We start from the raw sequence: 14,070 nt of genomic DNA, 5'->3' as shown, positions 1-14,070 counted from the left end.
AATTCCTAAGTGCATGAGCTAGGAGTAACCCCTGAGCATTGCCTGGTGTGACCCCCCCAAAAATAGAATTTTACACATACTAGTAAGCATTATAATTAAAGTAGGACTTTTTTCTCTTCAGAATAATATGTGGTTATTTATTTATGAATATATGAATTGTATATTTCTGCTTACTTCCTTGTATTAATAATATTATTGCTATTGCTATTATTATTTTCAAGCCATCCTCCTTCTCTCATATTTGGTCAGTGGATGTTTCTTCAAATTTGTTGCTCTATCCTCTTGACACATCTCTTTGATTCTGCCTTTCTTTATTCTCAAACGAAAAAATTGTCCTGAGTTCTAACATTTTCTCTGCACAAGTCCTGATTTTCAAATTTGTATCCATTATATACCTTATATAATTTTATAATGCAATATTGAATCAATAAAAAAGTTAAATTCAAAGGTTTAAGTTCAGGAAACTTAAATACATAAATGGAAAACTTTTGGTTAACACTAATACCAATGGTTATTGTTTCTTAGAACATCTATATTTGACCCAGCAATACCACTTCTGGGACTATATCCCAGAAAGGCAAAAAAACATAGTCGAAATGACATCTGAACTTATATGTTCATCACAGCACTGTTTGCAATAGTCAGATTCTGGAAAAAAACCGAGTGCCCGAGAACAGATGACTGGTTAAAAAAACTTTGGTAGATCTATACTGTGGAATACTATGCAGCTGTTAGAAAAGATGAAGTCATGAATTTTGCATATAAGTGGATCAACATAGAAAGTATCATGCTAAGTAAAATGAGTCAGAAAGAGAGAGACAGACATAGAAAGATTGTGTTCATCTGTGGAATATAAGATAACAGAATAGGAGACTAACACCCAAGAATAGGAGAAATAAGTACCAGGAGGTTGGCTCCATGGCTTGGAAGCCAGCCTCACATGCTGGGGAAAAGGCAGCTCAGATAGAGAAGGGAACACCAAGTAAAATGTGGTTGGAGAACCTGCTCGGGAAGGTAGATGTGTGCTGAAAGTAGATTATAGGTTGAACACAATGGCCACTCAATACCCCTATTGCAAACCACAACACCCTAAAGGAGAGAGAGATCAAAAGGGAATGCCCTGCCACAGAGGCAGGATGGGGTGGGTGGATGGAATTGGGGGGTGGGAGGGATACTGGGTTCATTGGTGGTGGAGAATGGGCAGTGGGGGAGGGATAGGTTCTTGAACATTGTATGATGGAAAGACAAACACAAAAATGTGTAAATCTGTAACTGTACCCTAAAATAGAACATCTATAAAGAGCTATCAGAAACAAAACTTTCTTAGAGAAATGGGTTACTATAACTCAGCAACAAATATATTGATTTGCTTGTCAGTAAACTTAAATTATTTGTTGTGGGGTGCATGTAAAAATAGTATAGTGGATTAGGGAGTTTGCATTGCATATGAGCTATCTGAGTTCAATCTCCGGCACCATATATGGCTCCTGAGGGGTAATTCATGAGCAAGATTCTGGAGTAAATCCTGAGCATCACTGGTTGTGACTTCAAAACAAAAATATTTATTATGAAGTTCCCTGAGAATGTGTAGCAAATTATACTTTCACCTTGTGAGAAATCATCTTCAGCCTTAGAAATAATTGACTGCCAAAAAAAAAGTAATTGGTGGATAAATTGAGAGAAGTGTAAGATCAGATTGGTGTTGAGTCTTTGGGGATCGAGTAGAAGTGGCATAATTTTTTTTGGGGGGGGAACCCAGCAACTGCGATTTTCTTTGTTTTGCAGTACTGCTTTGAATTAAATTAAGTGGCTAATAACATGATAATAATGGCAGAGAATATATCATAATCTTATTCTACTCTAGCCCTGTGGGAATATTTTATATGCAGCACTTAACTTTAATCCTCAGATAGGCAGCAGTGTATTTTATTGTTGGCATTATTTTATACTTAAGGAAAATGAGACAAAAGGTTGAATAACCGGTAACTAGTTATGTGTAGAGATAGTCCTCAAACACAAATTATATTTTATTTGTATAAACAATGATAAAGTATCTAAAAAAAGACATTAAGCAGAAACAGAATGATTGAACCTAATACACTACTACTCATAATTAAGAACAATTCCTCCCATTTTCAAATAGCAATACAGTTTTTAAAATTACAATGCACACTTGTTGAATTTTCTAGATCAATAAATCTCAAAAGTAAAACCCCTTCTTGGCATTTGAGATAGTAAATGTAAATTTAAAATGAATTGGACAGCATTGAAGCCAATCACTGGCACAGAAATCCTTTTCAGTATTAACAACTGAAGTCTTCTTTGACACAGAAATAATTGTAAAATATTTACGTATGATTCAAGCAGTATTAATAGTTGAGGAAAAGATTCACAATTCTTCCAATAATAGGTTTTGTGGTAATCAAACATTTTCTAATATAGTGAAGGAAATCAGTTTAAGGATATTTTTGAAAGTTAAATATTTGTCATTTCCCATTCCAGATTGACATTCCTGTCTATAAATTTTTAACTTCTAGCTTAAAAAAGGTTAATTTATAAACCAAGAGAAACAATTACATGAAAATCAGAGAGGGCATAATTTATATGCCATTCTATTATTTTTAAAAAAGTGGCTAATGCCATAATACATAGCATAGTCTCAAATGGAATGATCATTTTTATGATAATCTCTTTTGATTAAGAAGCTCTTCAGTTCAGAAAGAGAGGGACAGACATAGAAGGACTGCACTCATTTGTGAAGTTTAGAATAACAACATATGAGGCTGACACCCAAGGACAGTAGATACAAAGGCCAGGAGGATTGCCCCATAGCTGGAAGCCTGCTTCATGAGCAGAGGGGAGAAGGCAGATGGAATAGAGAAGGGATCACCAAGAAAATGATGGCTGGAGAAACCAGTTGGGATGGGGAGATGTGTGCCTAAAGTAGATAACAGACCAAACATGATGACCTCTCAGTGCATTGTGTTGCAAGCCATAATGCCCCAAAGTAGAGAGAGCGCATGGGGAATATTGTCTGCCATGGAGGCAGGGGGAGGGTGTGAGTAGGGGGGTATACTGGGGAGATTGGAGGTGGGGAATGTGCACTGGTGGAGGGATGGGTGTTTGATCATTGTGTGATTGTAACCCAAACATGAATGCTTGTAACTATCTCACAGTGATTCAATAAAATTAAAAAGAAAATGAAGCTCCTCAGGGACTCAAAAAGAACAGCACAATGATTGCTTCCTTTTCAATTGATGTCTGAATAATAAGTAGTCAGAACCAGAATATCTTGGAATATTGAGGTGTCTTGATTTTCTAACCTCAGAAATTTCATCTTTTTTAACCCTCAAAATATAGATGGCAAACTTTGTGTTGCCTTAACGTTACTAGTGAGCACAACACATTCATCCCCACAAATGCCAATACCACAGTGATCATCTTCGTATTAATTGATTCTTATGTAGCAGTTTAGATCATCAAACTCCAACTCTTCAAATAAAAGACCTTAATATAGTTGGCCCTAACAATGACTTGAGCAAAAAAATAATGAAGGAGGACATTAAAACAAATAACAATGTAAGTGGAATTGATATCTTTGGATTTCTTCGGTCCAATCATACTGAATGTATTGTATGTAGTAACTTCAAATAACAATAGGGACTGTATCAAATTGCCCCAGTATAAAGATATTGGTAACTTTTTAATTTCCAAATAATGAGAAGTCTTAGGCTCTCCATAATGTCAAAACAATCCATTGTACAAAGTTCCAAAGATTGCATTCCAAGTTTACTGAGAACTCTCCATACTGTTTTTCACAGGAGTTGAACCAGACATTTCCACCAGCAGCAGGTGACAGTTCCTTTTACACCATATCCCTGCCAGCACAGATTGTTCCTACTATTTTTGATATGTGTCATTCTTGTTGGTGTAAGATGACATTTCGTTATCATCTTGATTTGGATTTCCCTAATGATAAGTTATGATGAACATTTAAAAATTGTATTTTAATTGAATCACTGTGAGATGCTGTCACAAAGCTTTTGTGATAGGGTTTTAGTCATTCAATTCAGTTACAACACCCATCCTTGTATCAGTTTACATTTCCCAGCACCAATATCCTCTGTATCCCTCCTGCCTACCCCTCCACCCTCACCAGACCTGCCTGTACAGATTGACAACATTCATTTTTAGAATATAAAAACAGCATGGTGTGAGACTAACACCCAGGAGCAGTAGAAACATGGGCCAGGATAAAAGGTCTTTGGTTGGAAGCCTGCCTCAAGTACTGGGGGAGAGGACAGATGGGATAGAGAAGAGACCATTATGACAATGATGGTTTGAAGGGATTGGTCTGGATAAGAGATATGTGATGAGCATTTATTTATGTGCCTGTTGGCTATTGCCTATCATTCTCCAAGATGTTTGTTCATTTCCTCTCTGGAGCAATAGCACAGAGGGTAGGGTGTTTGCCTTGCAAACCACTGACCTGTGTTCAATTCTTTTGTCCCTCTTGGAGAGCCCGGCAAGCTACCAAGAGTATCCCGCCCACACGGCAGAGCCTGGCAAGCTCCCCATGAAGTATTCCATATGCCAAAAACAGTAACAAGTCTCGCAATGGAGATGTTACAGGTGCCCACTCGAGCAAATCGATGACAATGGGATGACAGTGCTACAGTGCTACAGCTCTTTTAACAATATCAAGGTTTCCATGATTATAACACTCTACGTGTTTTTTTTTTTAAAGGAAGGTATAACCTGATAATAGTACCAATGATATGGCACTTGTCTTGCACTTGAGCATCTCAGGTTCAATCCTCAGCGCAGCAGATTGTCTTCTGAGCCTGTGAGGAGTGATTCCTCATTGTAGAGATAAAGTAAACTTGAGTACCACTGAGTGTGGCCAAAGAAGCAAACCAAAAAAAAAATCCCTAAAACAAACCTCCGCCTCTTAAAAAAGGATGCATGAGATGTGGGTCCATTGTGATGTGGGTCCAGTATTTTGGTGTGTTGGAAAGGAGAAAATTATCACAGATTGGGAACAAGGTCAAGGTCAGAGAATATCATTAAGGCATGGTCTTGTGTTTGAAAATTGGGATCTGGGAGTCTTTTTCTTTTTTTCTTTTTTGGGTCACACCCGATGATGCACAAGGGTGCATGCACTTAGAAATTACCCTTGCAGTGCTTGGGGGACCATGCACTTAGAAATTACCCCTTGCAGTGCTTGGGGGACCATATGGGATGCTGGCAATAGAACCCAGGTCGGCCACGTGCAAGGCAAATGCCGACCAGTTGTGCTATCACACCAGCCCCATGGGATCTGGGAGTCTTTAGTATGCACAGAGTTTTTTAATGTAAGTATAAAATACTATAATATAAATATCAAGATATCAGGGTTCTATATGGTGACTGTTGACTCCATTGCCTTTGATCACTTTGTAAGGCATGGTACGCATAGCTTTTGTTTCCGTTTGTTTTCTTTTAATTTTTTGCAAGGGGGGCGGGTGTTTTGTCTGTGTTGGGCCACACTGCTCATGACTGACTCCTTGCTTTGCACTAAGGAATTACTTGTGGCAGTGATCAGGGAATCACACGAAATGTCAGGAATCTAACCTGGGTCTGCTACATGCAAGACAAATGCCCAAACAACTGTACTATCATTCTGGCCCCACAAGTTTTCTTTTAAAGTTCAATAAAAAGGGCGTGCACTTGACACTTCACCATTGCTTTCTAATCTTAATGACGTCTGGTTAAAATGTTTAGGACTTATGTGACCTACATGTACATAAATTCTACCATTCCTTTCTTATTAAAAAAAAAAACTCCTGTGGCTTTTTCATTTATATCTGGATGATTGCATATCACTGCAAACAAATGATAACAAAATTTTGTTTTTGTCTAGATCATACAAAAAGGGCTAAAATCCCTATTTTAATTTGTTTCCGTTTTCTCAGTTGCCAAAAGAGATATCCCTCACAAAATTAATAATGCTATCATAATATTATAATTAACAAAAATTCTTAAGTGCACTAATGACTCGACTCATCAGCCGGGCAAGCCAAAGTTAACTTTCTCAAACCTAACTGAGCTGAAAGGGGTCTAATCATGTGACACATATGTATAGTGACATATATAGAAATAGTAAAATTTCCCAGTACCTGATTATCTTGCTTCAGGGCAATAGCTTCCCTTTTTTTTTGAGGAAGATAGTCTATTTTTCATCTCTGGTCATCAGAGTATACTATTTAAAAAAAAAATTTGGTGTGTGGGAGGCGTTGAGGGGGTACCTGGTGGTGGTGCTCAGGGCTTGTGTCAGGCTCTGTGCTCATGGGTCACTCTTACCAGTGCGGGGGTGAAGTGGTGCTGGGAATCAAACCATAATCAACCGTATGCAAGGCCAACACCTTACCCTCTGTACCCAAGTCTATTAACCATTTATTTTAAAACTGATCTTTTTGGTTTTTTGCTTTTTGTGTCACACCCAGCAATGCTCAGGTGTCACTCTTGGCTGTGCTTGGGGGACCATATGGGATACTGGGGATTGAACCCAAGTTAGTTGCGTGCAAGGCAAATGCTGTACCCACTGTACTGTCACTCCAGACCCCTGATTTTGCTTTAAGTCTCCATGTGTTATACTGAATTGAAGGCACCTGTATGAACCTTGAAACTTCCATCCTAACATGTTGTCTTTACTTCATTCTCTTCCCACGCCCTATTTTAAAGAAAAAAAAAAAGTTTTCCCTCTCTTCTCTCACTCTCTTCTTTCTCTGCACCAAGAAAATTTTTTTGCCTAATGTTCCCAGGAACCCTGATCCTCTCATTACCAAACCTGTTAAAATGAGTAATGTGCTTTAAATTTTCTTCATATCTGCCTCAGCTGCTCTCTCCCTAAACTCTTGGAATTGGTAATCTTGTCCCACTGCCCATAAGAAATCTCTTATCCTTTGCCTTGACAGGCACTAATGGTTTGTTTTCAGCATTTCAAATTGATATTTATTCATTTTAAAACTTTAAAAGATATTAAAATATTTGTATCCCTTTCCACCAATGGACATGATCATAGTTAAGGTTTTATAGCATATCATTTTGACTAGTGCCAGTGATAAATTTTCTTTTAGTTTATCTTTAGTCATCCAAGTGAAATCTATAAATATATAGTTATACATGAATATGTGTATATGTAAACTTATACTCATTTCTGCATCTACACTTTGATAGGATAGGCCATACATCTGATGAAGTTAATCATGTATATGAAGTTAATTACTTATAACTTTTGCATATGATTATAACATGAAAATTTAGCTTAATATTATTTGAAAATATGATGTTAATGGTTGCTAATATGTTATATGGCATAATTTCAGGGTTTGTTCTTCAGATGATAGGCTTTAAGCATGTATAAAGCATAAAGCATTGTAAGGGAGAGATGAATGGACTTTCATGAATATTAGAAGTGACCATTAATTATCCAACCCAATGATTTCTAGGATTTTTTGGAATTTAGAATGGCTGCTGCATCTTCTGAGGTGACCCTTTATCTACCCACATATAGAAGTCTTTTTAAAAAAATTTTGCTCTGACTCTTCATTTCTGCCCACTCCCTACATATAGATCGTCCACACTGAGGTGTTCTTGGCCCTTGAAAACTCAGTAGACTTTTCTCTGGAAAGTTCACTTTTCCAAAATCCACATTTTTAGTTTTTTTTTTTTTTTTTTTTTTTTGCTTTTTGGGTCACACCCAGCGATGCTCAGGGGTTACTCCTGGCTTTGCACTCAGAAATTACTCCTGGCAGTGCTTGGGGGACCATATGGGATGCCGGGGATCGAACCCGGGTCGGCCGCATGCAAGGCAAACGCCCTACCCGCTGTGCTATCGCTCCGGCCCCTACATTTTTAGTTTTGAAAAATCTCCTAGCTTCTGTCACTTTTTTATTTACTGAACAGTTTTTCCGGAATCCAAGCTTGAAACCAAACTGGGCATACTCAGGCTTTATATAAAACTGAGCTTTAAATCATATTCAGGACTTTATTTGACTTCCAAAGTTTTTTTTTAAGAGTACCAACTATTGTCTGAATTATCCAATGTAAATCTTCATGTAAACTGTCACTTCTCTTTTCTTCCACTGTGTCTAAGTCCATTATTCCTACATTCAGAAATCATTCATCTAATAAAACAATTTAGACAACTTTTTATGTTGAAGTATCTATATTCAAGGAGTGGTTTTTTTTCTTATAGAGAGTGTTGGGAACAAGTATGTCTTTTATTTTTCCCTGTGTCCTCAACCATTACTTGCCTTTTGGTGTGTGCACACCTATGGGATTGTGTTCTAATCCTTGAAATCAATATACAGTATATCAGGTGGTTACCCATCCAATAGAAACTCTAAAGTGATCTGACTTACCTTTGATACTACCATCTCTCTGAATTACAATTAAGCTCTTTAACAATACCTCCAGAACAACCCTATCATGTTGGGTGAACAATGTTAAGTACAACACAGATATGCAAGCAGGCAAGTAAAGAGGAGTAGGAGAGATACAAATAGTCATCAGGGCACTTCTCTTGCACACTGCTGACTGGGTTTGATCCCCGATGCCCCATGTGAGCTCTGTTGGAATGATTTCTGAGCACAGAGTCAGGACTAATCCCTGAGCACAGCCGAAAATGATCTGTCAGCTGCCCAAAATCAAAAACTACAATCAACTTTAATAATGTACATATTTTTAGATTCCCTTACTATAATGACAAGATATTTCTATAACAACATGCTAAATAAACAAGATATTAGTGTGTTGTATTATTTAAATAAACAGTTTGATATCTATGTGGTAAAGAAACAAATTGAGAAAGGATAGGAAAACATTCATTTGGAGAGGCCATATGTTTGACTAAGGATTCCTTTCTGTTTGGCGCCCAGCTGTCTTTGACCATTGACACTTTCTTGGACCGATATATGCTAGAGTATTCTAAAGGCACTTTTTGATTGCCAATATAAAGTTTGGCTTCAGAAACTCACTAGCATATATTTATTTGCCAGAAAATGAAAATCTGATGCTTCTCAGCATCATCGAGAGAAACATTTTAGAGCACTGGATTGCAATACTGTGGAAGGTGGTATAATTATCTTCCATTAAGGCCTTTAAATGGCTATTTATATTCCTGGAGTTCTTAATGAAGCTCTTTTCTGCAGTGGAGATAGTGATTCTGTGATAGTTTCTGAGGTCATTCTAGGTCTCATTTAGAATAGTTCTGATGTCAAAATAAGTTTGGTTCAGAGATGCACTCCTGAAATTGGGTCTGGTACCGGCTGTATCATAATGTGAGTGCATCAATTTTAATTCACTATTTCTAGAGCGGATGTTTAAAGATAAATGCAACAATAAATATAAAAATTCTCTTGCTTCTTTAGAAAGAACTTAAAAGAGAACTTCAAAATTGTCCAATTGCTTTCTAATCTCTGTACAACTAACAGCTGTGAGGGTTGAGGAAATTAATAAAAGAGATTTGAAGTTTGAAGAAATAAAAAGTGTTCTTCAGGGAAGAAACATTGTTTTGTAGAAGTGACATAGTGGGTTTAATTTGTACCAACTTTATATATTAACTATGTAAGTCTTTTCTTCCTCTCCAGCTTTGAGCTTTGAGGATTTTGTTTCTTTTCTGTCTCATAGTCCTCTATGTAGTCTCTTTCTATGTTACTTTTCCCAGCTGCTGCTTCTGTTATTTTCTCTGTGGTTATGGGGACAATCTGATAAGTTTATGTCCTGGACTTTGTATTGCACAGATCTGGATTTGAACTTGTTTTGTTACTTAGCATCAGGATTGTGGGACTGGAGAGATAGTATAGACAGTAGTGCACTAGCCTTGCACATAGCTGATCTGGGTTTGATCTTTGGTGTCACATATGGTCCCATGAACTCCACCTGCTTTAAACCCTGAAAAATACCAGAAGAAGCACCCCCAAAACAAAACCAAAAACCCTTAGCATCAGGGTTGCCAAAAGCTACATGTCCTCATGTAAAAATGAATGTGGTATTTCTCAAAATGGTATCATATAGGCAAAACTTCTAAGTACAGTTGTTGATATGAATTATTAACAAATGTCAGTAATTCTTCTTTTATTTTTATATGTTGAGTCAAAAGTCCCATTTTCTTGGTTGAATATACTGATTTGTAGTATTATAAAAGAAATACAAACAGGTTGTAAACAAAAAGGAAATACATGTTTGAAAAGAGATGACCATTTTATTTTTAAATGGAATCACCATGAGATACACAGTTATAAAGTTGTTCATGATTGGGTGTCAGTCATACAATAAGATGATCAAGTTTTTAAATAAGCATTACCAACATAGTATCAATCTGATGTACAAATATTTAAACTAAAAAATACATATTATTAAGTTCTCAAATATAATTTGAATGGATGTCTCTGGTAATCTTTCTAAATTAGAATCTAGAATAGAAGATAATATTCTGGATAGATTTTTAAGAATGCAAATGTAGATCAAGTTTGCTTATATGTGTATGAAAGACATGTCTCTTTTTTGTGTTATTCTCCCCCCCCCAAGTTAGTGAATCTACATAACATTGAAGAACATAGGTCCTGATAATGAGTGCCAGGGTTTGCCTTTCAGGTTCATAAGTTTGTATCATGAACAAGTTACCTAATTACCTAGCTTTGTGTTTTATACATTTGTATAACAACAGTTCTGTGCAATGTAAATTGCATATGTACATGCATGTGTGATAATTAACTGAGTTAATACAAGCAAGCAAAGGAATTCCAATAGTGCTTTCAAGAGTAATTGTTCTGTATTTATTAGGTGCCATTATTATCAATAGTATAAGCGCTACGGGGAGACAATGAAACTTCAAAGTAACTACACTTGGTAAACTTCCCAGAATTATTTTATGTCTACCACTGCTTAAATATTTAATATCTTTAAAGACTAGAAAAGTACTCTATTTGAATGTAAAATAGATAGGTTGATATTATTGATCTTTTTATTCATTAATAAAGTAGTTAAAGAGAGCTGCAGTTCTGAAAATTCTTCTGTATGACACAATAAGAGCCCATAACCCATTTGTATTTGCAAATAGCACGTGATATGGAGGTTGTACCTGAATGTAAAATATATTTTCAGGTATAAATATCAGGTGAAAGTAGGAGTAAGTAAAGTGCAAATCTAAAAATGTCCTTGTATATGTATATACGTACATAAGTGCTAAAAAATTGAATCTTTTAAAAAATATACAAGATGTTACATATACAACAGTGTCTACTTTTAGACATCATATTTCAATTTGATGGATGGGAAATGTGGAGTTTACAAAGCTTTTATAGCTTTGTTACCATAAAAGTAAGAGATTTATGGACTATTCATGTAATACTTTGTCTCATTAAAAGTGTGTTGACTTCCTGAGAGTATTATTATTTTCTTGCTTCATGAATATATATTTTGTTATTTTTCAGAAAATGCCATATTTTAAAATAAAGTTTATTCTTGCAAGTAGTTTTCTATTAAGAAATAAGGGTGTGTTCAGATGGAGGGTCACTGAAGTTCTGAGCTTGGCAAGCAGACTACTAAAGGCATAAATGTAAGTAAATCCACTTGAAAGAATTTTGGGCTATAGGCTTTTAACAAACGCAGAATGTCAGAGATGAGATACAAGGAAAAAGCTAACAGCAGACATACTGGAAAATGTGACCATAGCAATAGAAAGGTGGGTTTGTAGCCACGATAATGAAGCAGGTTCTTGTCAATTTGGGGTGAATCATACTGACAGCTAACAGCATGCCCCAAAGAGTAAATCATGCTCTCTCGAGGCCTATCACAGAAGGGATGCAACTAATGAGATTTTATGCATCACTCTGATGAGCTATGAACGAATGCTCATCAGGAACAATTGACCTAGAAACTGAGGTCTGTATTTCAAGGGGTTTCTCAGAGCTAAGCCTTTACCAGTGGATGCAGCTCCAGATGAAATGAGTGATTTTTCTAACCCAACTTAGTGACAGAGCAGCCCTGACTTTTCCATACCATTGCTGAAAGGACTTTTTGGACACAGTGTACATAGGTAAGTCCTTAAATAAAATGGAAAAAAAACAAAGAGTTCGATAAATTGTTCAGTTCTTGGGTGAAAGGAGAGACTAACAACTCTAGTCAGAGGGATCTAGATTCAAATTCCACATCTTCCATTTATTTGATGTAAAATGGAGAAGATTAATTGCTGTATTTGTAATTATTTTTGTCAGTTAAATGGAATCAAGAATACTTCAAAGATATAACCACACAAGACATGTATTAAATATGAATTCTATAAATTCCTTTCTAGACACAAGAAAATATACTTGTACTACCTATGGATACAATTTTTAAATAGTTTTGCTTCTATTTTCAAGTTTGACATTAATTCATTCATTTTTCTTCATTCAGCAGTCAGATATTGAACATATATAGTGTTGTTCACTGATCACCAGAGTTAGTGTCCAACCTTATTATAATGTAATGAACACAGAATACTAAGGAAATGCATTAGGTAGGTGGCACAATGGGTCATTCTTAGAGACATCTAAAGTATGAGTGTGAATTATCTAGGCTCAGGAGGGTGAACATCATGGTATATAAATTGAAAAATGTACCAGAGAGCTGAAGAGATAGTATAACAGGTAGGATGATTGCCTTGAACTTGGCTGACTCAGCTTCAGTTCCCAGCAGCTCATAGAGTACCCTTAGCCCTGTTGGAGTGGTTCTTGAGTTCAGAGCCAGGAGTAGCCCTGAGCACCACTGGGAGTGCCCCCCTCCCACCCCCACAAAATTTTAAAAGTACTCTAGGGCAAGATTGATAATACAACGGTTAAGTGCTTACTTTGCACATGTGTGAGCAAAATAAGTAGTACTGGCATATGCTCCACTGGGGAGCCTCGTTAATAGAGTCGTGCTTTTTATATATGTTATGAAAAGAGAAAATTCTGTTTTGAAAAAAAGTTTCTTTTTGGATATTATTTTAATGCATTTATTTAAAATATCACTCTGTCTCGTAAAGTGTCTAAGCACAGAGAAATAATTGAGTTTATATTATTCTCTGGAAATTCTGAATATTTAAAACCCCATGTTATGGGACTTCAGAGCTAGGAGAAAACATTCTGATGAGGCTTGTAGTTTTTTGGGTTTTTTTTGCTTTTTTGGGGGTCACACCCAACAGTGCACAGGGGTTACTCCTGGATCTGCACTCAGGAATTATTCCTGGCAGTGCTGGGGGACCATATGGGATGCTGGGAATCGAACCCAGGTTGGCTGCGTGCAAGGCAAATGCCCTACTTGCTGTGCTATCACTCCAGCCCGAGGCCTGTAGCTTTTTACTCTCGTGTTTCAAATGTCATTATTATTTAAGAACTGGGAAAGTCCAACGAAAGCAATTAAGGACAGAAAAGACTCTGACTCAAATATAAGTTTACTTGTCATTCTACAGTATGAGTTGGAGGCTGAGAATATGACTGAAGTGGTAGAGGTTCAATCTCCAGCACTACATAGCTTCCCAAGTAAGTATCTTTGAGCACCACATGATGTAGCTCCCACAACAGTGGGTGGGTAGGTGAGTGGAAGAAGTGAAATTGGGGACATTGGTGGGGAGAAATGTACACTGGTGAAAGGATGGATGTTGGAACATTGTATGACTGAAACTCAGTCATAAACAACTTTGTAACTGTTTATCTCATGGTGATTTAATAAAAAACTTATTTATTTATTTATTTTTGCTTTATAGGTCACACCTGGAGATGCACAGGGGATACTCCTGGCTCATGCACTCAGGAATTATTCCTGGTGGTGTTCAGGGGACCATATGGGATGCTGGGAATTGAACCCGGGTCGGCCATGTGCAAAGAAAACGCCCTACCCACTGTGCTATTGCTCCAGCCCCTAAAAAATGTTTTTAAAAGACAGTATAGGGGGCTGGAGCGATAGTATAGCGGGTAGGACATTTGCCTTGCATGTGGCCGACCTGGGTTTGATTCCCAGCATTCCATATGGTCCCCTGAGTTCCGTCAGACGTGATTCCTGAAT

At 36.9% G+C, this 14,070-nt stretch overlaps 1 protein-coding gene across 1 annotated transcript in view; it reads left to right on the top strand.

Annotated features, from left to right (window-relative positions):
- NXPH1 (neurexophilin 1) overlaps window positions 1–14,070 on the top strand; it is a 323,314-nt gene that overhangs the window by 236,227 nt on the left and 73,017 nt on the right. The gene's annotated exons all lie outside the window — the stretch shown is intronic.

This window comes from Sorex araneus, chromosome 1 (genome assembly GCF_027595985.1).
Source record: "Sorex araneus isolate mSorAra2 chromosome 1, mSorAra2.pri, whole genome shotgun sequence".
NCBI lineage: Eukaryota > Metazoa > Chordata > Mammalia > Eulipotyphla > Soricidae > Sorex > Sorex araneus.
The sequence above is the reverse complement of the archived record's forward strand: the minus strand, read 5'-3'. Positions and strand labels throughout refer to the sequence as shown.